Source organism: Taudactylus pleione, unplaced genomic scaffold (genome assembly GCF_031769625.1).
Source record: "Taudactylus pleione unplaced genomic scaffold, aTauple2 ptg000914l, whole genome shotgun sequence".
In the NCBI taxonomy this organism is placed as follows: domain Eukaryota; kingdom Metazoa; phylum Chordata; class Amphibia; order Anura; family Myobatrachidae; genus Taudactylus; species Taudactylus pleione.
This window is the reverse complement of record NW_028285315.1, coordinates 15,243-35,916: the sequence shown is the minus strand read 5'-3', so window position 1 is coordinate 35,916 and position 20,674 is coordinate 15,243. Positions and strand designations below refer to the sequence as shown.

General features: G+C 30.9%; 9 non-coding genes across 9 annotated transcripts; all 9 read left to right on the top strand.

Moving 5' to 3' along the window:
• Nucleotides 1–359: 359 nt before the first annotated feature.
• On the top strand, nt 360–432 carry TRNAR-UCG (transfer RNA arginine (anticodon UCG)). Its single transcript has one exon. It is a non-coding gene; the product is annotated as a tRNA-Arg (tRNA).
• Nucleotides 433–3,226: 2,794 nt separating this feature from the next.
• TRNAR-UCG (transfer RNA arginine (anticodon UCG)) lies at nt 3,227–3,299 on the top strand. The gene has a single exon. It is a non-coding gene; the product is annotated as a tRNA-Arg (tRNA).
• A 2,794-nt stretch (nt 3,300–6,093) lies between these two features.
• On the top strand, nt 6,094–6,166 carry TRNAR-UCG (transfer RNA arginine (anticodon UCG)). Its single transcript has one exon. It is a non-coding gene; the product is annotated as a tRNA-Arg (tRNA).
• Nucleotides 6,167–8,011: 1,845 nt separating this feature from the next.
• TRNAR-UCG (transfer RNA arginine (anticodon UCG)) lies at nt 8,012–8,084 on the top strand. The gene has a single exon. It is a non-coding gene; the product is annotated as a tRNA-Arg (tRNA).
• Nucleotides 8,085–9,929: 1,845 nt separating this feature from the next.
• On the top strand, nt 9,930–10,002 carry TRNAR-UCG (transfer RNA arginine (anticodon UCG)). Its single transcript has one exon. It is a non-coding gene; the product is annotated as a tRNA-Arg (tRNA).
• Nucleotides 10,003–12,796: 2,794 nt separating this feature from the next.
• Nucleotides 12,797–12,869, top strand: TRNAR-UCG (transfer RNA arginine (anticodon UCG)). The gene has a single exon. It is a non-coding gene; the product is annotated as a tRNA-Arg (tRNA).
• A 1,845-nt stretch (nt 12,870–14,714) lies between these two features.
• TRNAR-UCG (transfer RNA arginine (anticodon UCG)) lies at nt 14,715–14,787 on the top strand. Its single transcript has one exon. It is a non-coding gene; the product is annotated as a tRNA-Arg (tRNA).
• Nucleotides 14,788–17,580: 2,793 nt separating this feature from the next.
• On the top strand, nt 17,581–17,653 carry TRNAR-UCG (transfer RNA arginine (anticodon UCG)). Its single transcript has one exon. It is a non-coding gene; the product is annotated as a tRNA-Arg (tRNA).
• A 1,835-nt stretch (nt 17,654–19,488) lies between these two features.
• On the top strand, nt 19,489–19,561 carry TRNAR-UCG (transfer RNA arginine (anticodon UCG)). Its single transcript has one exon. It is a non-coding gene; the product is annotated as a tRNA-Arg (tRNA).
• Nucleotides 19,562–20,674: the final 1,113 nt, after the last annotated feature.

Sequence of the window (20,674 nt, the reverse complement as noted above, 5' to 3'; positions counted from 1 at the left end):
TAAAAAATACATCTCACATGTTTAGAAGGAATCAGTGAAATCAGAACAGCCATAGCTCAATGAGAAATTGCTCTAATGCCTACATCCCTAATCTTTTTATAAAACTTTATAGCATGCCTATAGAAAAGTTAAGTTATTTCTCAGCTAAGTTAAGGATTTTACAAAATCTAGGCTATGTGAAAGGTATACTTTGTAATGTTCACTCAACATAAATCACTAAAATAGGTTGGATTTCATTTTGTAATTCATATGCAAGTTTTTCCAAAACATATATCTAGAAAAAACTTCTAAATTTTGAATGTTATACTTGAGGTTACTATTACCACACCTTCCACAGGTTCGACAACTTCTATAAAGATGACCGTGTGGCCTAATGGATAAGCCATCTGACTTCGGATCAGAAGATTGAGGGTTCGAGTCCCTTCGTGGTCGAGTCTTTCATTTTGTCACAATTTGAAATCTTCAAACTCTGCATGAATTCAATGGATGACAATGTTGTAAAGAATGTACATTTCTAAATGTAATTCCCATAGGAAAATAAATACAACATAAACAATGATGTGCATGATGTACACATAGTTATAGTTTTTTTAGGTTTTTGGTGCATAGTAAAAGGTATCCTTTTGGAAAAGGTAAGTATTTACCTGTTAACTTGTTCAATTTTGGTAATCTGTGTTGGAAAAAAATCTTTGACCAAATTGATACAATAAAGGATATTTGCATATCTGCATATAAAAATTATATCTCACATGTTTAAAATGAATCATTGAAATCCGAACATCCATAGTCCAATGAGAAATTGCTATAAAGCCTACATCCCTAATATTTTCATAAAACTTAAAAAACCTTTAGGAAAATGTCAGTGTTTACCTGTTAACTTGTTTGATTTTGGTAATCTGTGTTGCAAAGCAGTTCTTTGACCAAATTGATACTATAATGGTTATTTGCATATCTGCATATAAAAAATACATCTCACATGTTTAGAAGGAATCAGTGAAATCAGAACACCCATAGTTCAATGAGAAATTGCTCTAATGCCTACATCCCTAATCTTTTTATAAAACTTTATAGCATGCCTATAGAAAAGTTAAGTTATTTCTCAGCTAAGTTAAGGATTTTACAAAATCTAGGCTATGTGAAAGGTATACTTTGTAATGTTCACTCAACATAAATCACTAAAATATGTTGGATTTCATTTTGTAATTCATATGCAAGTTTTTCCAAAACATACCTCTAGAAAATGCTTCTAAATTTTGAATGTTATACTTGAGGTTACTATTACCACAACTTCCACAGGTTTGACAATTTCGACATAGATGACAGCGTGGCATAATGGATGAGGCGTCTGACTTCTGATCAGAAGATTGAGGGTTCGTGTCCCTTCATGGTCAAGTCATTCTTTTTGTCACTATTTGAAATCTTCAAACTCTGCATGAATTCAATGGATGACAATGTTGTAAAGAATGCACATTTCTAAATGTAATTCCCATAGGAAAATAAATACAACATAAACAATGATGTGCATGATGTACACATAGTTATAGGTTTTTTAGGTTTTTGGTGCATAGTAAAAGGTATCCTTTTGGAAAATGTAAGTATTTACCTCTTAACTTGTTCAATTTTGGTAATCTGTGTTGGAAAAAAATCTTTGACCAAATTGATACAATAAAGGATATTTGCATATCTGCATATAAAAATTATATCTCACATGTTTAAAATGAATCATTGAAATCCGAACATCCATAGTCCAATGAGAAATTGCTATAAAGCCTACATCCCTAATATTTTCATAAAACTTAAAAAACCTTTAGGAAAATGTCAGTGTTTACCTGTTAACTTGTTTGATTTTGGTAATCTGTGTTGCAAAGCAATTCTTTGACCAAATTGATACTATAATGGTTATTTGCATATCTGCATATAAAAAATACATCTCACATGTTTAGAAGGAATCAGTGAAATCAGAACAGCCATAGCTCAATGAGAAATTGCTCTAATGCCTACATCCCTAATCTTTTTATTAAACTTTATAGCATGCCTATAGAAAAGTTAAGTTATTTCTCAGCTAAGTTAAGGATTTTACAAAATCTAGGCTATGTGAAAGGTATACTTTGTAATGTTCACTCAACATAAATCACTAAAATATGTTGGATTTTATTTTGTAATTCATATGCAAGTTTTTCCAAAACATACCTCTAGAAAAAGCTTCTAAATTTTGAATGTTATACTTGAGGTTACTATTACCACACCTTCCACAGGTTCGACAATTTCGACATAGATGACAGCGTGGCATAATGGATGAGGCGTCTGACTTCTGATCAGAAGATTGAGGGTTTGTGTCCCTTTGTGGTCAAGTCATTCTATTTGAAATCTTCAAACTCTGCATGAATTCAATGGATGACAATGTTGTAAAGAATGTACATTTCTAAATGTAATTCCCATAGGAAAATAAATACAACATAAACAATGATGTGCATGATGTATACATAGTTATAGGTTTTTTAGGTTTTTGGTGCATAGTAAAAGGTATCCTTTTGGAAAATGTAAGTATTTACCTCTTAACTTGTTCAATTTTGGTAATCTGTGTTGGAAAAAAATCTTTGACCAAATTGATACAATAAAGGATATTTGCATATCTGCATATAAAAATTATATCTCACATGTTTAAAATGAAGCATTGAAATCCGAACATCCATAGTCCAATGAGAAATTGCTATAAAGCCTACATCCCTAATATTTTCATAAAACTTAAAAAACCTTTAGGAAAATGTCAGTGTTTACCTGTTAACTTGTTTGATATTGGTAATCTGTGTTGCAATGCAATTCTTTGACCAAATTGATACTATAATGGTTATTTGCATATCTGCATATAAAAAATACATCTCACATGTTTAGAAGGAATCAGTGAAATCAGAACAGCCATAGCTCAATGAAAAATTGCTCTAATGCCTACATCCCTAATCTTTTTATAAAACTTTATAGCATGCCTATAGAAAAGTTAAGTTATTTCTCAGCTAAGTTAAGGATTTTACAAAATCTAGGCTATGTGAAAGGTATACTTTGTAATGTTCACTCAACATAAATCACTAAAATATGTTGGATTTCATTTTGTAATTCATATGCAAGTTTTTCCAAAACATATATCTAGAAAAAACTTCTAAATTTTGAATGTTATACTTGAGGTTACTATTACCACACCTTCCACAGGTTCGACAACTTCTATAAAGATGACCGTGTGGCCTAATGGATAAGCCATCTGACTTCGGATCAGAAGATTGAGGGTTCGAGTCCCTTCGTGGTCGAGTCTTTCATTTTGTCACAATTTGAAATCTTCAAACTCTGCATGAATTCAATGGATGACAATGTTGTAAAGAATGTACATTTCTAAATGTAATTCCCATAGGAAAATAAATACAACATAAACAATGATGTGCATGATGTACACATAGTTATAGTTTTTTTAGGTTTTTGGTGCATAGTAAAAGGTATCCTTTTGGAAAAGGTAAGTATTTACCTGTTAACTTGTTCAATTTTGGTAATCTGTGTTGGAAAAAAATCTTTGACCAAATTGATACAATAAAGGATATTTGCATATCTGCATATAAAAATTATATCTCACATGTTTAAAATGAATCATTGAAATCCGAACATCCATAGTCCAATGAGAAATTGCTATAAAGCCTACATCCCTAATATTTTCATAAAACTTAAAAAACCTTTAGGAAAATGTCAGTGTTTACCTGTTAACTTGTTTGATTTTGGTAATCTGTGTTGCAAAGCAGTTCTTTGACCAAATTGATACTATAATGGTTATTTGCATATCTGCATATAAAAAATACATCTCACATGTTTAGAAGGAATCAGTGAAATCAGAACACCCATAGTTCAATGAGAAATTGCTCTAATGCCTACATCCCTAATCTTTTTATAAAACTTTATAGCATGCCTATAGAAAAGTTAAGTTATTTCTCAGCTAAGTTAAGGATTTTACAAAATCTAGGCTATGTGAAAGGTATACTTTGTAATGTTCACTCAACATAAATCACTAAAATATGTTGGATTTCATTTTGTAATTCATATGCAAGTTTTTCCAAAACATACCTCTAGAAAATGCTTCTAAATTTTGAATGTTATACTTGAGGTTACTATTACCACAACTTCCACAGGTTTGACAATTTCGACATAGATGACAGCGTGGCATAATGGATGAGGCGTCTGACTTCTGATCAGAAGATTGAGGGTTCGTGTCCCTTCATGGTCAAGTCATTCTTTTTGTCACTATTTGAAATCTTCAAACTCTGCATGAATTCAATGGATGACAATGTTGTAAAGAATGCACATTTCTAAATGTAATTCCCATAGGAAAATAAATACAACATAAACAATGATGTGCATGATGTACACATAGTTATAGGTTTTTTAGGTTTTTGGTGCATAGTAAAAGGTATCCTTTTGGAAAATGTAAGTATTTACCTCTTAACTTGTTCAATTTTGGTAATCTGTGTTGGAAAAAAATCTTTGACCAAATTGATACAATAAAGGATATTTGCATATCTGCATATAAAAATTATATCTCACATGTTTAAAATGAATCATTGAAATCCGAACATCCATAGTCCAATGAGAAATTGCTATAAAGCCTACATCCCTAATATTTTCATAAAACTTAAAAAACCTTTAGGAAAATGTCAGTGTTTACCTGTTAACTTGTTTGATTTTGGTAATCTGTGTTGCAAAGCAATTCTTTGACCAAATTGATACTATAATGGTTATTTGCATATCTGCATATAAAAAATACATCTCACATGTTTAGAAGGAATCAGTGAAATCAGAACAGCCATAGCTCAATGAGAAATTGCTCTAATGCCTACATCCCTAATCTTTTTATTAAACTTTATAGCATGCCTATAGAAAAGTTAAGTTATTTCTCAGCTAAGTTAAGGATTTTACAAAATCTAGGCTATGTGAAAGGTATACTTTGTAATGTTCACTCAACATAAATCACTAAAATATGTTGGATTTTATTTTGTAATTCATATGCAAGTTTTTCCAAAACATACCTCTAGAAAAAGCTTCTAAATTTTGAATGTTATACTTGAGGTTACTATTACCACACCTTCCACAGGTTCGACAATTTCGACATAGATGACAGCGTGGCATAATGGATGAGGCGTCTGACTTCTGATCAGAAGATTGAGGGTTTGTGTCCCTTTGTGGTCAAGTCATTCTATTTGAAATCTTCAAACTCTGCATGAATTCAATGGATGACAATGTTGTAAAGAATGTACATTTCTAAATGTAATTCCCATAGGAAAATAAATACAACATAAACAATGATGTGCATGATGTATACATAGTTATAGGTTTTTTAGGTTTTTGGTGCATAGTAAAAGGTATCCTTTTGGAAAATGTAAGTATTTACCTCTTAACTTGTTCAATTTTGGTAATCTGTGTTGGAAAAAAATCTTTGACCAAATTGATACAATAAAGGATATTTGCATATCTGCATATAAAAATTATATCTCACATGTTTAAAATGAAGCATTGAAATCCGAACATCCATAGTCCAATGAGAAATTGCTATAAAGCCTACATCCCTAATATTTTCATAAAACTTAAAAAACCTTTAGGAAAATGTCAGTGTTTACCTGTTAACTTGTTTGATATTGGTAATCTGTGTTGCAATGCAATTCTTTGACCAAATTGATACTATAATGGTTATTTGCATATCTGCATATAAAAAATACATCTCACATGTTTAGAAGGAATCAGTGAAATCAGAACAGCCATAGCTCAATGAAAAATTGCTCTAATGCCTACATCCCTAATCTTTTTATAAAACTTTATAGCATGCCTATAGAAAAGTTAAGTTATTTCTCAGCTAAGTTAAGGATTTTACAAAATCTAGGCTATGTGAAAGGTATACTTTGTAATGTTCACTCAACATAAATCACTAAAATATGTTGGATTTCATTTTGTAATTCATATGCAAGTTTTTCCAAAACATATATCTAGAAAAAACTTCTAAATTTTGAATGTTATACTTGAGGTTACTATTACCACACCTTCCACAGGATCGACAACTTCTATAAAGATGACCGCGTGGCCTAATGGATAAGCCATCTGACTTCGGATCAGAAGATTGAGGGTTCGAGTCCCTTCGTGGTCGAGTCTTTCATTTTGTCACAATTTGAAATCTTCAAACTCTGCATGAATTCAATGGATGACAATGTTGTAAAGAATGTACATTTCTAAATGTAATTCCCATAGGAAAATAAATACAACATAAACAATGATGTGCATGATGTACACATAGTTATAGTTTTTTTAGGTTTTTGGTGTATAGTAAAAGGTATCCTTTTGGAAAAGGTAAGTATTTACCTGTTAACTTGTTCAATTTTGGTAATCTGTGTTGGAAAAAAATCTTTGACCAAATTGATACAATAAAGGATATTTGCATATCTGCATATAAAAATTATATCTCACATGTTTAAAATGAATCATTGAAATCCGAACATCCATAGTCCAATGAGAAATTGCTATAAAGCCTACATCCCTAATATTTTCATAAAACTTAAAAAACCTTTAGGAAAATGTCAGTGTTTACCTGTTAACTTGTTTGATTTTGGTAATCTGTGTTGCAAAGCAGTTCTTTGACCAAATTGATACTATAATGGTTATTTGCATATCTGCATATAAAAAATACATCTCACATGTTTAGAAGGAATCAGTGAAATCAGAACACCCATAGTTCAATGAGAAATTGCTCTAATGCCTACATCCCTAATCTTTTTATAAAACTTTATAGCATGCCTATAGAAAAGTTAAGTTATTTCTCAGCTAAGTTAAGCATTTTACAAAATCTAGGCTATGTGAAAGGTATACTTTGTAATGTTCACTCAACATAAATCACTAAAATATGTTGGATTTCATTTTGTAATTCATATGCAAGATTTTCCAAAACATACCTCTAGAAAATGCTTCTAAATTTTGAATGTTATACTTGAGGTTACTATTACCACAACTTCCACAGGTTTGACAATTTCGACATAGATGACAGCGTGGCATAATGGATGAGGCGTCTGACTTCTGATCAGAAGATTGAGGGTTCGTGTCCCTTCATGGTCAAGTCATTCTTTTTGTCACTATTTGAAATCTTCAAACTCTGCATGAATTCAATGGATGACAATGTTGTAAAGAATGCACATTTCTAAATGTAATTCCCATAGGAAAATAAATACAACATAAACAATGATGTGCATGATGTACACATAGTTATAGGTTTTTTAGGTTTTTGGTGCATAGTAAAAGGTATCCTTTTGGAAAATGTAAGTATTTACCTCTTAACTTGTTCAATTTTGGTAATCTGTGTTGGAAAAAAATCTTTGACCAAATTGATACAATAAAGGATATTTGCATATCTGCATATAAAAATTATATCTCACATGTTTAAAATGAATCATTGAAATCCGAACATCCATAGTCCAATGAGAAATTGCTATAAAGCCTACATCCCTAATATTTTCATAAAACTTAAAAAACCTTTAGGAAAATGTCCGTGTTTACCTGTTAACTTGTTTGATTTTTGTAATCTGTGTTGCAAAGCAATTCTTTGACCAAATTGATACTATAATGGTTATTTGCATATCTGCATATAAAAAATACATCTCACATGTTTAGAAGGAATCAGTGAAATCAGAACAGCCATAGCTCAATGAGAAATTGCTCTAATGCCTACATCCCTAATCTTTTTATAAAACTTTATAGCATGCCTATAGAAAAGTTAAGTTATTTCTCAGCTAAGTTAAGGATTTTACAAAATCTAGGCTATGTGAAAGGTATACTTTGTAATGTTCACTCAACATAAATCACTAAAATAGGTTGGATTTCATTTTGTAATTCATATGCAAGTTTTTCCAAAACATATATCTAGAAAAAACTTCAAAATTGTGAATGTTATACTTGAGGTTACTATTACCACACCTTCCACAGGTTCGACAACTTCTATAAAGATGACCGTGTGGCCTAATGGATAAGCCATCTGACTTCGGATCAGAAGATTGAGGGTTCGAGTCCCTTCGTGGTCGAGTCTTTCATTTTGTCACAATTTGAAATCTTCAAACTCTGCATGAATTCAATGGATGACAATGTTGTAAAGAATGTACATTTCTAAATGTAATTCCCATAGGAAAATAAATACAACATAAACAATGATGTGCATGATGTACACATAGTTATAGTTTTTTTAGGTTTTTGGTGCATAGTAAAAGGTATCCTTTTGGAAAAGGTAAGTATTTACCTGTTAACTTGTTCAATTTTGGTAATCTGTGTTGGAAAAAAATCTTTGACCAAATTGATACAATAAAGGATATTTGCATATCTGCATATAAAAATTATATCTCACATGTTTAAAATGAATCATTGAAATCCGAACATCCATAGTCCAATGAGAAATTGCTATAAAGCCTACATCCCTAATATTTTCATAAAACTTAAAAAACCTTTAGGAAAATGTCAGTGTTTACCTGTTAACTTGTTTGATTTTGGTAATCTGTGTTGCAAAGCAGTTCTTTGACCAAATTGATACTATAATGGTTATTTGCATATCTGCATATAAAAAATACATCTCACATGTTTAGAAGGAATCAGTGAAATCAGAACACCCATAGTTCAATGAGAAATTGCTCTAATGCCTACATCCCTAATCTTTTTATAAAACTTTATAGCATGCCTATAGAAAAGTTAAGTTATTTCTCAGCTAAGTTAAGGATTTTACAAAATCTAGGCTATGTGAAAGGTATACTTTGTAATGTTCACTCAACATAAATCACTAAAATATGTTGGATTTCATTTTGTAATTCATATGCAAGTTTTTCCAAAACATACCTCTAGAAAATGCTTCTAAATTTTGAATGTTATACTTGAGGTTACTATTACCACAACTTCCACAGGTTTGACAATTTCGACATAGATGACAGCGTGGCATAATGGATGAGGCGTGTGACTTCTGATCAGAAGATTGAGGGTTCGTGTCCCTTCATGGTCAAGTCATTCTTTTTGTCACTATTTGAAATCTTCAAACTCTGCATGAATTCAATGGATGACAATGTTGTAAAGAATGCACATTTCTAAATGTAATTCCCATAGGAAAATAAATACAACATAAACAATGATGTGCATGATGTACACATAGTTATAGGTTTTTTAGGTTTTTGGTGCATAGTAAAAGGTATCCTTTTGGAAAATGTAAGTATTTACCTCTTAACTTGTTCAATTTTGGTAATCTGTGTTGGAAAAAAATCTTTGACCAAATTGATACAATAAAGGATATTTGCATATCTGCATATAAAAATTATATCTCACATGTTTAAAATGAATCATTGAAATCCGAACATCCATAGTCCAATGAGAAATTGCTATAAAGCCTACATCCCTAATATTTTCATAAAACTTAAAAAACCTTTAGGAAAATGTCAGTGTTTACCTGTTAACTTGTTTGATTTTTGTAATCTGTGTTGCAAAGCAATTCTTTGACCAAATTGATACTATAATGGTTATTTGCATATCTGCATATAAAAAATACATCTCACATGTTTAGAAGGAATCAGTGAAATCAGAACAGCCATAGCTCAATGAGAAATTGCTCTAATGCCTACATCCCTAATCTTTTTATAAAACTTTATAGCATGCCTATAGAAAAGTTAAGTTATTTCTCAGCTAAGTTAAGGATTTTACAAAATCTAGGCTATGTGAAAGGTATACTTTGTAATGTTCACTCAACATAAATCACTAAAATAGGTTGGATTTCATTTTGTAATTCATATGCAAGTTTTTCCAAAACATATATCTAGAAAAAACTTCTAAATTTTGAATGTTATACTTGAGGTTACTATTACCACACCTTCCACAGGTTCGACAACTTCTATAAAGATGACCGTGTGGCCTAATGGATAAGCCATCTGACTTCGGATCAGAAGATTGAGGGTTCGAGTCCCTTCGTGGTCGAGTCTTTCATTTTGTCACAATTTGAAATCTTCAAACTCTGCATGAATTCAATGGATGACAATGTTGTAAAGAATGTACATTTCTAAATGTAATTCCCATAGGAAAATAAATACAACATAAACAATGATGTGCATGATGTACACATAGTTATAGTTTTTTTAGGTTTTTGGTGCATAGTAAAAGGTATCCTTTTGGAAAAGGTAAGTATTTACCTGTTAACTTGTTCAATTTTGGTAATCTGTGTTGGAAAAAAATCTTTGACCAAATTGATACAATAAAGGATATTTGCATATCTGCATATAAAAATTATATCTCACATGTTTAAAATGAATCATTGAAATCCGAACATCCATAGTCCAATGAGAAATTGCTATAAAGCCTACATCCCTAATATTTTCATAAAACTTAAAAAACCTTTAGGAAAATGTCAGTGTTTACCTGTTAACTTGTTTGATTTTGGTAATCTGTGTTGCAAAGCAGTTCTTTGACCAAATTGATACTATAATGGTTATTTGCATATCTGCATATAAAAAATACATCTCACATGTTTAGAAGGAATCAGTGAAATCAGAACACCCATAGTTCAATGAGAAATTGCTCTAATGCCTACATCCCTAATCTTTTTATAAAACTTTATAGCATGCCTATAGAAAAGTTAAGTTATTTCTCAGCTAAGTTAAGGATTTTACAAAATCTAGGCTATGTGAAAGGTATACTTTGTAATGTTCACTCAACATAAATCACTAAAATATGTTGGATTTCATTTTGTAATTCATATGCAAGTTTTTCCAAAACATACCTCTAGAAAATGCTTCTAAATTTTGAATGTTATACTTGAGGTTACTATTACCACAACTTCCACAGGTTTGACAATTTCGACATAGATGACAGCGTGGCATAATGGATGAGGCGTCTGACTTCTGATCAGAAGATTGAGGGTTCATGTCCCTTCATGGTCAAGTCATTCTTTTTGTCACTATTTGAAATCTTCAAACTCTGCATGAATTCAATGGATGACAATGTTGTAAAGAATGCACATTTCTAAATGTAATTCCCATAGGAAAATAAATACAACATAAACAATGATGTGCATGATGTACACATAGTTATAGGTTTTTTAGGTTTTTGGTGCATAGTAAAAGGTATCCTTTTGGAAAATGTAAGTATTTACCTCTTAACTTGTTCAATTTTGGTAATCTGTGTTGGAAAAAAATCTTTGACCAAATTGATACAATAAAGGATATTTGCATATCTGCATATAAAAATTATATCTCACATGTTTAAAATGAATCATTGAAATCCGAACATCCATAGTCCAATGAGAAATTGCTATAAAGCCTACATCCCTAATATTTTCATAAAACTTAAAAAACCTTTAGGAAAATGTCAGTGTTTACCTGTTAACTTGTTTGATTTTGGTAATCTGTGTTGCAAAGCAATTCTTTGACCAAATTGATACTATAATGGTTATTTGCATATCTGCATATAAAAAATACATCTCACATGTTTAGAAGGAATCAGTGAAATCAGAACAGCCATAGCTCAATGAGAAATTGCTCTAATGCCTACATCCCTAATCTTTTTATTAAACTTTATAGCATGCCTATAGAAAAGTTAAGTTATTTCTCAGCTAAGTTAAGGATTTTACAAAATCTAGGCTATGTGAAAGGTATACTTTGTAATGTTCACTCAACATAAATCACTAAAATATGTTGGATTTTATTTTGTAATTCATATGCAAGTTTTTCCAAAACATACCTCTAGAAAAAGCTTCTAAATTTTGAATGTTATACTTGAGGTTACTATTACCACACCTTCCACAGGTTCGACAATTTCGACATAGATGACAGCGTGGCATAATGGATGAGGCGTCTGACTTCTGATCAGAAGATTGAGGGTTTGTGTCCCTTTGTGGTCAAGTCATTCTATTTGAAATCTTCAAACTCTGCATGAATTCAATGGATGACAATGTTGTAAAGAATGTACATTTCTAAATGTAATTCCCATAGGAAAATAAATACAACATAAACAATGATGTGCATGATGTATACATAGTTATAGGTTTTTTAGGTTTTTGGTGCATAGTAAAAGGTATCCTTTTGGAAAATGTAAGTATTTACCTCTTAACTTGTTCAATTTTGGTAATCTGTGTTGGAAAAAAATCTTTGACCAAATTGATACAATAAAGGATATTTGCATATCTGCATATAAAAATTATATCTCACATGTTTAAAATGAAGCATTGAAATCCGAACATCCATAGTCCAATGAGAAATTGCTATAAAGCCTACATCCCTAATATTTTCATAAAACTTAAAAAACCTTTAGGAAAATGTCAGTGTTTACCTGTTAACTTGTTTGATATTGGTAATCTGTGTTGCAATGCAATTCTTTGACCAAATTGATACTATAATGGTTATTTGCATATCTGCATATAAAAAATACATCTCACATGTTTAGAAGGAATCAGTGAAATCAGAACAGCCATAGCTCAATGAAAAATTGCTCTAATGCCTACATCCCTAATCTTTTTATAAAACTTTATAGCATGCCTATAGAAAAGTTAAGTTATTTCTCAGCTAAGTTAAGGATTTTACAAAATCTAGGCTATGTGAAAGGTATACTTTGTAATGTTCACTCAACATAAATCACTAAAATATGTTGGATTTCATTTTGTAATTCATATGCAAGTTTTTCCAAAACATATATCTAGAAAAAACTTCTAAATTTTGAATGTTATACTTGAGGTTACTATTACCACACCTTCCACAGGATCGACAACTTCTATAAAGATGACCGCGTGGCCTAATGGATAAGCCATCTGACTTCGGATCAGAAGATTGAGGGTTCGAGTCCCTTCGTGGTCGAGTCTTTCATTTTGTCACAATTTGAAATCTTCAAACTCTGCATGAATTCAATGGATGACAATGTTGTAAAGAATGTACATTTCTAAATGTAATTCCCATAGGAAAATAAATACAACATAAACAATGATGTGCATGATGTACACATAGTTATAGTTTTTTTAGGTTTTTGGTGTATAGTAAAAGGTATCCTTTTGGAAAAGGTAAGTATTTACCTGTTAACTTGTTCAATTTTGGTAATCTGTGTTGGAAAAAAATCTTTGACCAAATTGATACAATAAAGGATATTTGCATATCTGCATATAAAAATTATATCTCACATGTTTAAAATGAATCATTGAAATCCGAACATCCATAGTCCAATGAGAAATTGCTATAAAGCCTACATCCCTAATATTTTCATAAAACTTAAAAAACCTTTAGGAAAATGTCAGTGTTTACCTGTTAACTTGTTTGATTTTGGTAATCTGTGTTGCAAAGCAGTTCTTTGACCAAATTGATACTATAATGGTTATTTGCATATCTGCATATAAAAAATACATCTCACATGTTTAGAAGGAATCAGTGAAATCAGAACACCCATAGTTCAATGAGAAATTGCTCTAATGCCTACATCCCTAATCTTTTTATAAAACTTTATAGCATGCCTATAGAAAAGTTAAGTTATTTCTCAGCTAAGTTAAGCATTTTACAAAATCTAGGCTATGTGAAAGGTATACTTTGTAATGTTCACTCAACATAAATCACTAAAATATGTTGGATTTCATTTTGTAATTCATATGCAAGATTTTCCAAAACATACCTCTAGAAAATGCTTCTAAATTTTGAATGTTATACTTGAGGTTACTATTACCACAACTTCCACAGGTTTGACAATTTCGACATAGATGACAGCGTGGCATAATGGATGAGGCGTCTGACTTCTGATCAGAAGATTGAGGGTTCGTGTCCCTTCATGGTCAAGTCATTCTTTTTGTCACTATTTGAAATCTTCAAACTCTGCATGAATTCAATGGATGACAATGTTGTAAAGAATGCACATTTCTAAATGTAATTCCCATAGGAAAATAAATACAACATAAACAATGATGTGCATGATGTACACATAGTTATAGGTTTTTTAGGTTTTTGGTGCATAGTAAAAGGTATCCTTTTGGAAAATGTAAGTATTTACCTCTTAACTTGTTCAATTTTGGTAATCTGTGTTGGAAAAAAATCTTTGACCAAATTGATACAATAAAGGATATTTGCATATCTGCATATAAAAATTATATCTCACATGTTTAAAATGAATCATTGAAATCCGAACATCCATAGTCCAATGAGAAATTGCTATAAAGCCTACATCCCTAATATTTTCATAAAACTTAAAAAACCTTTAGGAAAATGTCCGTGTTTACCTGTTAACTTGTTTGATTTTTGTAATCTGTGTTGCAAAGCAATTCTTTGACCAAATTGATACTATAATGGTTATTTGCATATCTGCATATAAAAAATACATCTCACATGTTTAGAAGGAATCAGTGAAATCAGAACAGCCATAGCTCAATGAGAAATTGCTCTAATGCCTACATCCCTAATCTTTTTATAAAACTTTATAGCATGCCTATAGAAAAGTTAAGTTATTTCTCAGCTAAGTTAAGGATTTTACAAAATCTAGGCTATGTGAAAGGTATACTTTGTAATGTTCACTCAACATAAATCACTAAAATAGGTTGGATTTCATTTTGTAATTCATATGCAAGTTTTTCCAAAACATATATCTAGAAAAAACTTCTAAATTTTGAATGTTATACTTGAGGTTACTATTACCACACCTTCCACAGGTTCGACAACTTCTATAAAGAAGACCGTGTGGCCTAATGGATAAGCCATCTGACTTCGGATCAGAAGATTGAGGGTTCGAATCCCTTCGTGGTCGAGTCTTTCATTTTGTCACAATTTGAAATCTTCAAACTCTGCATGAATTCAATGGATGACAATGTTGTAAAGAATGTACATTTCTAAATGTAATTCCCATAGGAAAATAAATACAACATAAACAATGATGTGCATGATGTACACATAGTTATAGTTTTTTTAGGTTTTTGGTGCATAGTAAAAGGTATCCTTTTGGAAAAGGTAAGTATTTACCTGTTAACTTGTTCAATTTTGGTAATCTGTGTTGGAAAAAAATTTTGACCAAATTGATACAATAAAGGATATTTGCATATCTGCATATAAAAATTATATCTCACATGTTTAAAATGAATCATTGAAATCCGAACATCCATAGTCCAATGAGAAATTGCTATAAAGCCTACATCCCTAATATTTTCATAAAACTTAAAAAACCTTTAGGAAAATGTCAGTGTTTACCTGTTAACTTGTTTGATTTTGGTAATCTGTGTTGCAAAGCAGTTCTTTGACCAAATTGATACTATAATGGTTATTTGCATATCTGCATATAAAAAATACATCTCACATGTTTAGAAGGAATCAGTGAAATCAGAACACCCATAGTTCAATGAGAAATTGCTCTAATGCCTACATCCCTAATCTTTTTATAAAACTTTATAGCATGCCTATAGAAAAGTTAAGTTATTTCTCAGCTAAGTTAAGGATTTTACAAAATCTAGGCTATGTGAAAGGTATACTTTGTAATGTTCACTCAACATAAATCACTAAAATATGTTGGATTTCATTTTGTAATTCATATGCAAGTTTTTCCAAAACATACCTCTAGAAAATGCTTCTAAATTTTGAATGTTATACTTGAGGTTACTATTACCACAACTTCCACAGGTTTGACAATTTCGACATAGATGACAGCGTGGCATAATGGATGAGGCGTCTGACTTCTGATCAGAAGATTGAGGGTTCGTGTCCCTTCATGGTCAAGTCATTCTTTTTGTCACTATTTGAAATCTTCAAACTCTGCATGAATTCAATGGATGACAATGTTGTAAAGAATGCACATTTCTAAATGTAATTCCCATAGGAAAATAAATACAACATAAACAATGATGTGCATGATGTACACATAGTTATAGGTTTTTTAGGTTTTTGGTGCATAGTAAAAGGTATCCTTTTGGAAAATGTAAGTATTTACCTCTTAACTTGTTCAATTTTGGTAATCTGTGTTGGAAAAAAATCTTTGACCAAATTGATACAATAAAGGATATTTGCATATCTGCATATAAAAATTATATCTCACATGTTTAAAATGAATCATTGAAATCCGAACATCCATAGTCCAATGAGAAATTGCTATAAAGCCTACATCCCTAATATTTTCATAAAACTTAAAAAACCTTTAGGAAAATGTCAGTGTTTACCTGTTAACTTGTTTGATTTTGGTAATCTGTGTTGCAAAGCAATTCTTTGACCAAATTGATACTATAATGGTTATTTGCATATCTGCATAAAAAAAATACATCTCACATGTTTAGAAGGAATCAGTGAAATCAGAACAGCCATAGCTCAATGAGAAATTGCTCTAATGCCTACATCCCTAATCTTTTTATTAAACTTTATAGCATGCCTATAGAAAAGTTAAGTTATTTCTCAGCTAAGTTAAGGATTTTACAAAATCTAGGCTATGTGAAAGGTATACTTTGTAATGTTCACTCAACATAAATCACTAAAATAGGTTGGATTTTATTTTGTAATTCATATGCAAGTTTTTCCAAAACATACCTCTAGAAAAAGCTTCTAAATTTTGAATGTTATACTTGAGGTTACTATTACCACACCTTCCACAGGTTCGACAATTTCGACATAGATGACAGCGTGGCATAATGGATGAGGCGTCTGACTTCTGATCAGAAGATTGAGGGTTTGTGTCCCTTCGTGGTCAAGTCATTCTATTTGAAATCTTCAAACTCTGCATGAATTCAATGGATGACAATGTTGTAAAGAATGTACATTTCTAAATGTAATTCCCATAGGAAAATAAATACAACATAAACAATGATGTGCATGATGTATACATAGTTATAGGTTTTTTAGGTTTTTGGTGCATAGTAAAAGGTATCCTTTTGGAAAATGTAAGTATTTACCTCTTAACTTGTTCAATTTTGGTAATCTGTGTTGGAAAAAAATCTTTGACCAAATTGATACAATAAAGGATATTTGCATATCTGCATATAAAAATTATATCTCACATGTTTAAAATGAATCATTGAAATCCGAACATCCATAGTCCAATGAGAAATTGCTATAAAGCCTACATCCCTAATATTTTCATAAAACTTAAAAAACCTTTAGGAAAATGTCAGTGTTTACCTGTTAACTTGTTTGATATTGGTAATCTGTGTTGCAATGCAATTCTTTGACCAAATTGATACTATAATGGTTATTTGCATATCTGCATATAAAAAATACATCTCACATGTTTAGAAGGAATCAGTGAAATCAGAACAGCCATAGCTCAATGAAAAATTGCTCTAATGCCTACATCCCTAATCTTTTTATAAAACTTTATAGCATGCCTATAGAAAAGTTAAGTTATTTCTCAGCTAAGTTAAGGATTTTACAAAATCTAGGCTATGTGAAAGGTATACTTTGTAATGTTCACTCAACATAAATCACTAAAATATGTTGGATTTCATTTTGTAATTCATATGCAAGTTTTTCCAAAACATATATCTAGAAAAAACTTCTAAATTTTGAATGTTATACTTGAGGTTACTATTACCACACCTTCCACAGGATCGACAACTTCTATAAAGATGACCGCGTGGCCTAATGGATAAGCCATCTGACTTCGGATCAGAAGATTGAGGGTTCGAGTCCCTTCGTGGTCGAGTCTTTCATTTTGTCACAATTTGAAATCTTCAAACTCTGCATGAATTCAATGGATGACAATGTTGTAAAGAATGTACATTTCTAAATGTAATTCCCATAGGAAAATAAATACAACATAAACAATGATGTGCATGATGTACACATAGTTATAGTTTTTTTAGGTTTTTGGTGTATAGTAAAAGGTATCCTTTTGGAAAAGGTAAGTATTTACCTGTTAACTTGTTCAATTTTGGTAATCTGTGTTGGAAAAAAATCTTTGACCAAATTGATACAATAAAGGATATTTGCATATCTGCATATAAAAATTATATCTCACATGTTTAAAATGAATCATTGAAATCCGAACATCCATAGTCCAATGAGAAATTGCTATAAAGCCTACATCCCTAATATTTTCATAAAACTTAAAAAACCTTTAGGAAAATGTCAGTGTTTACCTGTTAACTTGTTTGATTTTGGTAATCTGTGTTGCAAAGCAGTTCTTTGACCAAATTGATACTATAATGGTTATTTGCATATCTGCATATAAAAAATACATCTCACATGTTTAGAAGGAATCAGTGAAATCAGAACACCCATAGTTCAATGAGAAATTGCTCTAATGCCTACATCCCTAATCTTTTTATAAAACTTTATAGCATGCCTATAGAAAAGTTAAGTTATTTCTCAGCTAAGTTAAGGATTTTACAAAATCTAGGCTATGTGAAAGGTATACTTTGTAATGTTCACTCAACATAAATCACTAAAATAGGTTGGATTTTATTTTGTAATTCATATGCAAGTTTTTCCAAAACATACCTCTAGAAAAAGCTTCTAAATTTTGAATGTTATACTTGAGGTTACTATTACCACACCTTCCACAGGTTCGACAATTTCGACATAGATGACAGCGTGGCATAATGGATGAGGCGTCTGACTTCTGATCAGAAGATTGAGGGTTTGTGTCCCTTCGTGGTCAAGTCATTCTATTTGAAATCTTCAAACTCTGCATGAATTCAATGGATGACAATGTTGTAAAGAATGTACATTTCTAAATGTAATTCCCATAGGAAAATAAATACAACATAAACAATGATGTGCATGATGTATACATAGTTATAGGTTTTTTAGGTTTTTGGTGCATAGTAAAAGGTATCCTTTTGGAAAATGTAAGTATTTACCTCTTAACTTGTTCAATTTTGGTAATCTGTGTTGGAAAAAAATCTTTGACCAAATTGATACAATAAAGGATATTTGCATATCTGCATATAAAAATTATATCTCACATGTTTAAAATGAATCATTGAAATCCGAACATCCATAGTCCAATGAGAAATTGCTATAAAGCCTACATCCCTAATATTTTCATAAAACTTAAAAAACCTTTAGGAAAATGTCAGTGTTTACCTGTTAACTTGTTTGATATTGGTAATCTGTGTTGCAATGCAATTCTTTGACCAAATTGATACTATAATGGTTATTTGCATATCTGCATATAAAAAATACATCTCACATGTTTAGAAGGAATCAGTGAAATCAGAACAGCCATAGCTCAATGAAAAATTGCTCTAATGCCTACATCCCTAATCTTTTTATAAAACTTTATAGCATGCCTATAGAAAAGTTAAGTTATTTCTCAGCTAAGTTAAGGATTTTACAAAATCTAGGCTATGTGAAAGGTATACTTTGTAATGTTCACTCAACATAAATCACTAAAATATGTTGGATTTCATTTTGTAATTCATATGCAAGTTTTTCCAAAACATATATCTAGAAAAAACTTCTAAATTTTGAATGTTATACTTGAGGTTACTATTACCACACCTTCCACAGGATCGACAACTTCTATAAAGATGACCGCGTGGCCTAATGGATAAGCCATCTGACTTCGGATCAGAAGATTGAGGGTTCGAGTCCCTTCGTGGTCGAGTCTTTCACTTTGTCACAATTTGAAATCTTCAAACTCTGCATGAATTCAATGGATGACAATGTTGTAAAGAATGTACATTTCTAAATGTAATTCCCATAGGAAAATAAATACAACATAAACAATGATGTGCATGATGTACACATAGTTATAGTTTTTTTAGGTTTTTGGTGTATAGTAAAAGGTATCCTTTTGGAAAAGGTAAGTATTTACCTGTTAACTTGTTCAATTTTGGTAATCTGTGTTGGAAAAAAATCTTTGACCAAATTGATACAATAAAGGATATTTGCATATCTGCATATAAAAATTATATCTCACATGTTTAAAATGAATCATTGAAATCCGAACATCCATAGTCCAATGAGAAATTGCTATAAAGCCTACATCCCTAATATTTTCATAAAACTTAAAAAACCTTTAGGAAAATGTCAGTGTTTACCTGTTAACTTGTTTGATTTTGGTAATCTGTGTTGCAAAGCAGTTCTTTGACCAAATTGATACTATAATGGTTATTTGCATATCTGCATATAAAAAATACATCTCACATGTTTAGAAGGAATCAGTGAAATCAGAACACCCATAGTTCAATGAGAAATTGCTCTAATGCCTACATCCCTAATCTTTTTATAAAACTTTATAGCATGCCTATAGAAAAGTTAAGTTATTTCTCAGCTAAGTTAAGCATTTTACAAAATCTAGGCTATGTGAAAGGTATACTTTGTAATGTTCACTCAACATAAATCACTAAAATATGTTGGATTTCATTTTGTAATTCATATGCAAGATTTTCCAAAACATACCTCTAGAAAATGCTTCTAAATTTTGAATGTTATACTTGAGGTTACTATTACCACAACTTCCACAGGTTTGACAATTTCGACATAGATGACAGCGTGGCATAATGGATGAGGCTTCTGATCAGAAGATTGAGGGTTCGTGTCCCTTCTTGGTCAAGTCATTCTTTTTGTCACTATTTGAAATCTTCAAACTCTGCATGAATTCAATGGATGACAATGTTGTAAAGAATGCACATTTCTAAATGTAATTCCCATAGGAAAATAAATACAACATAAACAATGATGTGCATGATGTACACATAGCTATAGGTTTTTTA